Source organism: Podarcis filfolensis (genome assembly GCF_964270895.1).
Source record: "Podarcis filfolensis genome assembly, chromosome: 3".
In the NCBI taxonomy this organism is placed as follows: domain Eukaryota; kingdom Metazoa; phylum Chordata; class Lepidosauria; order Squamata; family Lacertidae; genus Podarcis; species Podarcis filfolensis.
Window position 1 is genome coordinate 3452945 of NC_139606.1, and position 8993 is coordinate 3461937.

General features: G+C 44.5%; 1 protein-coding gene across 3 annotated transcripts in view; it reads right to left on the reverse strand.

Annotated features, from left to right (window-relative positions):
• B3GNT2 (UDP-GlcNAc:betaGal beta-1,3-N-acetylglucosaminyltransferase 2) overlaps window positions 1-5270 on the reverse strand; it is a 50761-nt gene extending 45491 nt beyond the window's left edge. The window contains exon 1 of one of the 3 annotated variants that reach the window (XM_083606673.1): window positions 5201-5270. The gene's annotated coding sequence lies outside the window, so the exon portion shown is untranslated. Of the gene's footprint in view, window positions 1-4449; window positions 4544-4875; window positions 4995-5200 lie in introns of those variants that run through there. The other 2 variants (XM_083606672.1, XM_083606671.1) reach the window with 2 other exon arrangements.
• Between the last annotated feature and the right edge of the window lie 3723 nt (window positions 5271-8993).

Consider the following 8993-nt stretch of genomic DNA (forward strand, 5'->3'; position numbering starts at 1 on the left):
CCTGCCTTTCTTTCTCAGCTTCTGCCTCTGAAGTGAACATTAGCACATTTGGCCAAGCGCAACTTTTCCATCACTCTAGCACTACTTGAGATACTGCATTTTCTCCCTACCCCATACGTATGAAAAAGAAGAAGGCCTTCTTTAGCTCAGCTGTTAGCAATACTTAAAGGTATAGGGATCCCTGACCATTAGGTCCAGTCGTGGCCGACTCTGGGGTTGCGGTGCTCATCTTACTATACTGGCCGAGGGAGCCGGCATACAGCTTCCGGGTCACGTGGCCAGCATGACTAAGCCGCTTCTGGCGAACCGGAGCAGTGCACGGAAACGCCGTTTACCTTCCTGCAGGAGCGGTACCTATTTATCTACTTGCACCTTGACGTGCTTTCAAACTGCTAGGTTGGCAGGAGCAGGGACTGAGCAACGGGAGCTCACCCCGTTGCGGGGATTCGAACCACCAACCTTCTGATCGGCAAGTCCTAGGCTCTGTGGTTTAACCCACAGCGCCACCCACGTCCCTTTGAGCAATACTTAGGAGGCTTAAATCTAGTGCACGCATCATATGCGATGTCAGATGTGGCACAGGCAGAGATAGATTTGTGGCTCACACAGATGATCCCTGCAGAAAGCAGGACTGAGCTCTCTGTGCACCAGCTGATGTGTGGGGAGTTCAGTCTTGTTTGGTCACTTCCAGCCCCATGGGGCAACACTGACAGGTCTCAACCCAACTGTCAAAGTTGGCCTGCAGGGTGGAGGGGAGATAAATATCTGGTTAAAGATAAAGAATACCCACTGCTGACCTAACCAGTATAGCCACAGAATGATTCTCTGATGCAATGCAGTACCACGAGAGTGCCTACAGATGACCACAGTGGCAGGACAGAAATGTAGGGAAGGCAGTCATCCCTCAGATCCAGTTGTTTATGGTTTTATAAACTAGTGGCAAAATATTAAATGTGGCCCAGTAGCATAATGTGCAGTACTGTCGGAAAGCAGAAGTAGCTAGAAGTCATGCTACCGCCTTCTTCGCTTGCCTGCTGCTTTCTTGGACCAACCATAAGGGGAGCTCCACATAAAATGCATTAATCCAGTCTTGAGGTCACCAGTGCATCACCCACTGTAGCTAAAATATCCCTATCCAAGAATGGTTGGACTTGGCACATGGCTGGAAGCTGGTAAAAAGCATTCCTAGTCATTTGGACCTCCATGACAATGATGGATCAAAGAATCCTCCCAGACTACAAACATGCTCCTGCAGACGGAAGGTAGCTTCATCCAGAACAGGAAACTGACATATTTCTCATACAGCATAACCAATCATCCACAGGCCTCTGTCTTGCCAGAATTGTATTACATCTGTCCACCATGGTGAACAGAATGCTTCTTTCTGCATGCAGACTTCTCAGAGGGAACTGAAGCAGGCTGAACAAGCCTCCACTTTCTGAACTCCCAGATCCAGTACAGGTACTAATTTGTTTAGCCATTTGTCCAATAAACATCATGCCAATCTTCCATTCATCTTTTGACTTTCTTCCAGTCTTAAAATATCTCCTGTAAGCGGTGTTTATTATAGTAGCAATGGCAGGAACAGCAGCTTTAAAAAACAAAACAAAAAACTATTCTGCATTTAAACATTAAAGGTGTGGTATGCATTTGTAGTGCTGCAGTAAATGCAGAGATGGTGAACTGGAGACAGAATGGGGAGGAGGAGGAAGTGTGTCAGGAACAAAATTTCCTGCATTTTGAGGCTGGGCTGCACTGAGGTTGGAATCTGTCTGTCTTGGGAGACAATGGAGGAATGTACTTTTTTGGGGTGGGGTCAAGCTGTTGGATGATTTTAGTGCCTGCTGTAGAGACCAATGTGGGAGAGACCTGTTTTGTTGCAGCTGGGGCAGATGAAGGAGTCCCACTGGGACTATGGTGTTTCTTCTCTCTGTGCTCCTACCAGGGGTCATTTCTCCTGTGGTCACTGCTATGGATGCACAATTTGATTGCCTATCTCCAGGGATTGCGGTCAGTGTGGATTTATGTATAAGCTAAACAAGCTATAGCTTAGGGCCCCAATCTTTTGGGGTCCCCCCAAAAAATTAAAGGGAAAAAAACTGGATGTACATTTCCAAAATATAAGATAAAAAACAAATAAAATAAAACCTACATGCAGCAACATTGTTTTGTGTTGTGTAGGCTCCTATGATGTACATATTTTGTTATGTGCAAATGGCTTTAGATATCCATTAAGTCCATAATTACCATATAGCATATATTCAACACACAAAAAAGTGATAATTTGTTGTTGACAAAGGACAGCTGGACATATAAAGAGCCCCATTACCTTCAGTAGCTTAGGGTCTCATTAAACCCAAATCTGGCCCTGATTGTGGTTGTCTGCAAGTGCCTGGAGACATAGCATGGTTGATGTTACCAGCCTTCTTGTCACATTTGCAGACATCTCGGTAATGCAGTGTTGGTCTGCCAATTGGCCTGGTGCTGGAAACACATCCTTGGGAATCCTGACATCTTCCACTCTGTGGACATGACCATGCCAGCATATACAATCGCTGAGACAGGAATGTGAACATGCTGGGAATGTGAGCACATCTTTGTTTGGATTCTGTCTTGTCATTTGATACCCAAAATCCTCCTGGCATGGCTCATGTGGAAGGCATTGAGACATCACTCCAAATAGGTTGTAAGTTGCACACAACTCACTTCCATAACGCAGTGTGCTCAACACGCAAGCCTGGTAAACTTTTATCATGGTATTGGACATTAGCATCACGTTCTCCCATACCCTTTTGGAGAGGCGAGCCACTGCCACAGCTGCCTTGCCAGCTCAGCATTGATGGAGAGATTGCTGGTTATGGTGGAACGTAGGCAGACAAAATTGTCTACCACCTCAAGTGTGTGATCACCAATGCTGATGTGTGGAGTGCTGGCAATGTCCTGACCTAAGATGTTGGTCTTCATCAGGGTATTGTTAAGGCTGAACTCCCTGCAGCCTTGGGCAAAATGACTGATGAGTCTCTGAAGAGTTTGGCTATGGCTTGCTGAGAAAGAAGAGGACCTTTTTAAAGCAGAGAAGTGGAAGTAGCAGGAGGAAACATCTTCAGCTATGTCTGAATGAGAATGGAGAACAGAAACTAAAAATGCAATCAGGCTAGATTCTAGAAGAAAGCCAAACAGGTGCACAATACTAAAGTGTTTTAGGAGCTTCCAAGCGCTTTTCACTCAGGCCCAGCTCATTCTCAGCAATCTATCAAACAACCTAGAATGTAGGTTTTCCACTTACTGTTAGGGCCACTTTGTGAATTCTCCATCAAAGTAAGATTTAAGTGTTAAGTGTTTTATAGATTATAATTGTTTCACTGATGATTTGTTAATTATTTTATGTTTTATGCTGTATTTCTGATGTTCTACTATGTTCTATTATGTTCTTGTTATTTACTGTTTGTAAGCCGCTTTGAGATTCATTTGAATAAAAAGCAACATAGAAATATAATAAATCAAATCAAATCAATCAAGTTAAAGCCATTAGATCTAGTAAACTTGTGACCTGTTTCCAAATGTTTGTGTTAATAGTATTAAGTATACTATTGACAATTCCAGCAACAGTAGCTTCTGGAGAGAGGCCGTTTAGCAAACTTTAGCTAATTAATAATTATCTACAATGTCTCAGAAATGTCTTGTGGATTTGGCCAGGCTAAGTGTTGAATCAAACATTGCCAAAGAGATTGATTTTCATGCGGTAGTTTGATTTTTTTTGCAAAAAAGGCCAGAAAAGGTCTTTTTAAAAAAGTAAATAGTAAGTTAATCTTTTTTCTTTCTTTTTTTAACTAATACTTATGTCTTCTGATGATCTGATCTGCACTGCAATATAAAAGGATATTTCAATCTGAATTATTTTTCCTCATCTGTACATAAACAAAGGTGTGCGAATTGAATGTGCTTTCTTATTTCTGATCCTCTTTTATTTATATTTATGTATATTTTTGTGGAGGAAGTTTGGGAGCACAAGGCCTCAAATGCAGAAAACTGACAGAGGGACCCCCTCCGGCCCCCTCTCGCCCCCCAGGCCCTTTTCAACCTCACAGGCCACAGGAATGATGGTGGAAAGGCAGCGCCACCAACGTCTCCCGGCTCCTGCATTTATATACCAGGAGCAGAACGACGTTAGCAGGCTTTAGCTGTGGGAAGGGAATAAAACACGAGGAAGCCATAAATCCGAAGGCTCCTGAAGGCTGCTTGGGCCCACAGGGCAAAGTCAAAAATTTGTAGTTTCAAGCCCTGCCACAAAATGGCTGCCCTGCAGGTGGAGATTTCCAGTCCCCTTTCCGCCTCCGGGATGCTTCAGTGTTCTCCCTTCACCTCCCCACCACCCCCGTCCCCGCTCACAGCGGCTCCATTCCCTGACCCTCTTCCAGCCCCATGGCTGCTTGATTTCTGCCCCCTTACCTCTCTCGCCCTGTTCCCCACAGCGCAAGCGCAGCCGCCCCGTCCGGCCCGGCCTCCTCCCTTCCCCCACCTCCAGGGAGAACAAGGCTGGCAGCTGCTGCCAAGGCAAGGAGGCCGTGGGGCCAAAGTCTGGGCCCCCCACAGCCCAGGGGCCCTCCAAACGGCCACGCAGAGAGCAGCAGGCAGTGGGGCTGTGGCAAACAGGCCCTGCAGCGGCACCACGGGCTTCAGGGTGTGCTGGATTTTCCAGCTTTCAAATTCCAAAACTGAGAGGTGCTAAAAAATTGTACCATGACCAAAATAAATTTGGGTCAAATTAATATAATTTAGTTTTGCTTGGTGAGTAAAACTTGTGTAAAATGGCACAGAAATCATTAAAAAAAATTGCCAAGTACTTGCAGTTGTATACTTATTCTTACGCATTACCTGACATTTTCAGAAGGTAAAATTCAAATTCTTTTCCGAAAGCAGTTTATATGCTTCTGCATCAAACGTAGACTGACCAAGCTAAATGTTGTCCAATCACAAAAGTAACTGCAGATTTGAAATTCTCACACTCAAAAACTTGGGGATACATAACCTCTCAACTACATAACAAGGGGGATGGGGGTGATATATATATATATGACAGTTGACATAAAAAGGTTGTGTCACACTGTGTCAAAATGATATTTCTTTTAAAAACACCAAACTACTATTGCACGCTGGCTTAGATGTTTAGAGTGCAACACATCAGACACAGGCCATCAACCTGTTAAAGGAGAAACCTTCTATGTACATCCAGTGCTGTGCAATCTCATTACATGCCACTCCTAAGAGCCTCACCACCATTTTCCTATGAGGCACAGATAGATTCAAGCCCCAGATCAGGGAGCAAGGCTGACCAGTAATATCCGAATTATCTGTAGGAAAGATCTGCTTCCAGAACTGTTTTAACAAAAATACAGCCCTGCATCTAGGGAACCTCTGTCCCCGCACCATCATTTGGGGCTGATACAGTTGATTGGGCAGCTGTTTAGCTGGATTTCCCTTTAAATGTGTTAGGAATTTTTTTTTGGTGGGGGGGGGGAGTGTGTTCCTGTCACTCAGCCATTAGATTCCCTTGTGCCACCTCCAATAGCCGTTATTTTCTCCCACAGCCTTGGGGCCTATTCCTGCTCCCTGCTATTCTTCCACACACTAATACTACTCCCCTTTGCACCCCTCTTAATGTAAAATGTTTTTCTCCTCTGCCTTTGATTATTCCCCAATCCAGTCATTCCCGTCTTTCTGCTATATTCCACTTGTTGTTCTCTTGCACATTTGAATCTTCCATCAATAGGTGTCCCTTCCTGGCAGGCAAATAAATTTCCAAGGGGAAATTGATGGGATAAGACAATGTCATTTTAATATCCAGTGATCTTCCTTTGAGTGTACTTCTTGCTACACCTTTGCTTGCAATAGCACATTTTAAAAGCTGGAGATCTGTGTATATTTGTTTTAATCAACAGGCGTTCAAAATCTAATACACAGAAGAGACTGTTATGTGCAAATTACAATTGTATTCAGAGTCTTGAGGACCACTTCAGAGAAGAGGTGGCAACCTGATCAGCCTTGGCTGATGGAGAAGGGGATGGGCAAGGCATTGCAAAGAGAAGGATCTTCTACTGGAATGAGATTATAACCATTTCCTTTTTAGTGTGTTTTACCTCCATTGTGAAATTTTACCCTTTTCAGCAAACAAAAGCTTTTTCAGCAGTGCAGTATTATGTAACTTGTAAAGGAGCTGCACAATTAGTGATGAGAGATGTTAGACATATGAGAAAGCAGATCTTGAAAAAAGCAGAGCCTCCAGCCAGCACAAGCTAGAAGTGTCATTCTTTATGAATCCCCTTAGAGTCAATCTAGTGTGAAAGCTGCTTGGCAGATTTCTCCATTGCCAGCCAAGCCCTGTCCCCAAAGATGGGAGGATATGGTATTATATATATAAGTGTGTGTGTGTGTGTGTGTGTGTGTGTGTGTGTGTGTGTGTTATATACAGAGCGATAGAGAGAGAATGCTAATGCATTCAGAATAATGACCAACGCTTTTTATTCTTTACTAATCATATTTATATCAGTCCGCTATTGGTCTTGTCTGCTCAATCCACTGCACCCTGTCCTTGCATGCAGGAGAAGTCCCTAACCACCAAGGGTTTGAGACCCATCGGCTACTCTGACCAAGTTTAGACAGCTACTTGAAGCCGTTCCTTGGGGCTTTGCTGCTGTCGTATTCTGACAGTTTCTAGGAGCCATAGCTGAGCACTGAGGGCAGGGTGGTGACCAAGGTGGGCAAACTACCACAGAAGGAGCACGACGTGTCCCTCACCAGAGGTTCTACCCTTCCCCTAACACCCCATGCATATTGCTCTGCTTTCCTTTGGACCACATCAGTGAGGCCGAGAGGGAGGTCTTGTTGTCTGGGCAGCCCAGGACCTCCAGACATACTGGCCAGGCTTCACCCTGGGGAGGTCACTTTGGTTCTGCTAATGCAGCGGTTTGGCTTCACTTCCAGAGGCGCACGCCATTGTCTCTTGAGACAGATGGATGCCAATTATATCAGTCCTCCAAAGAGCTCAAGGTAGAGCCAATAGGTTCCCCCCACCTTTTAATCCAAATAACCCTGTGAAATAAGGTAGAGATAGTAATTGGCTGTGATGGAGCCAGTTTGTCAGCCTCTATGGTGGGTGGCTAAACTGTACCCTCCAGATAGTGAACCAACTCTCTTCAGCCCCAACCAATATAGTCAGAGGATAGCCGGGCTATTTTTCTAGAAAAATAGGTGCTGGAACTCACCATGAATGCCTTCCTGGTTCTCTTATAATGGCAATGGCACCCACCTGACAGGGGCTGGAACTGTGTTCTGGCTAAAAAAGCCCTGGTGGTCAGGAATTAGTGAAGTTGTAGTCTAATAAAATAAAATAAGCAACATCTGTTTTATGAAGTGTTATAAGAATTCAAATAATGACGTAGAGCAGAATAAGATGTTAGCAAGCTTATAAGTGAGCTCCACTCCCACAGTCTCTTATCAACCCCGACGGTGGGGAGAATGGATAGAAAACTGCTTTTCTCTCTCTGCCCCCACCCTGACCATACCACTAGAATTTAGGGTTCCCAAATGAAATTGGTTGGGAGTAAATGCAAGACAGACAAAATGAAGTGCTCTGTTTTAATTAGAGAAATTTAAGGAGAAGTCTACCCTTGACTCCTTTTCATGACAACCAATTGGAACCACCATGTCCAGGAAACAGGTCACTGAACACCAGTTAGTGGGGAGCTGGTCTTGCTTGTGGGCTACCAAGTAGCATCCAAATGGTTAGAGGGGAAAACAGGATACTGGACTAGATGGACCTAGGCAGGGTTCTTATCACAGGTGCCAACTCCCTGCAGCCCTGGGTGCCCAAGCACCCCCCAAGTTCCCCATGAAGGGGCTGGGCACCCACGACCCCGGGCACCCACGGTCAGGGCGGCAAGCTGGCACTCCTGGTTCTTATGTTCTTACTCCTATGCAAATAAAATGGATAAAAGGACCATTTAGGCATACTGATTTTGAATATGGCAGAGGGATAAAAAGATAGCTCATCTCTGTCACTTGAAGTGATTCTATGCAGCCTGAGCAGTAATAGCAATGAAGAATGTTTTCCACAAAACTAGCCAGCTTTCCCCTTCTCAATATTGTTTCAGCTTGAACTACTCCCTGTTCGTTGTTTTTACATCCATCTTTGAGAAACAGAGAGCTTGTTGAAACACCCAAGTCCACGGTTTCAAAAGGTGACAATCGCAGGAGAAACTTTGTGAAGAATGCTTTAGGGAAGCCACAGTCAGGAGCCGCCACACATAATGAGGTAGCCTGTCAGATCCTCTAGTCCAGCAACACTTCCAGCTGTGGCCAGCCAAATGCCTCCCAGAGCTCACACGCAGAGCGCGAAGATGATAGATATTCCCTGTTTGCCCTGACATCTTTTATTTAGAAACTTATGGCCTCTGATTTATGGCTTCTGCAGGAAAACATCAGTGATATATACACCCTAAATACTGCATTTCTCCTTAATGTCTGTTGAAGTCAGTTGTTTAGAGTTCCTGTCATGTTTTCTCTCCTCTGGCACTGCAGAACCATCTCAGAACCATCCACACAACTTCTTCATTATAAAGCTTGTGAAAGTGAATTAGTTCCATCAGCTGCTGGGAAGGATCACTGAGCCACCCCAGAATCTTCCTCTTTCTCCCATGAAACTATATCCTTAAAAGGCTCTCATTAGAAATGACTGCAACTCCCCTCAGCTAAATAAAGCTACTCTTTCTAAATATTTAAAACACACTAACACAAAAATGCCTGGAAGTGGTTGGGGCAGGCAGCAGGCGAAGCAGAGGAAAGTTCAAGAAATAAACAAGTGTGAACTAGGGGAAATGCATTAGATCCATCAGTCAAAATGCTTTAATGTTTCCTGTTAGCAATCCAAGAGGCATTTAGGATTTATTTTTTATTCAAGTAATAAAAACCCCCTCACAGTCTAAACTGCTTATTAA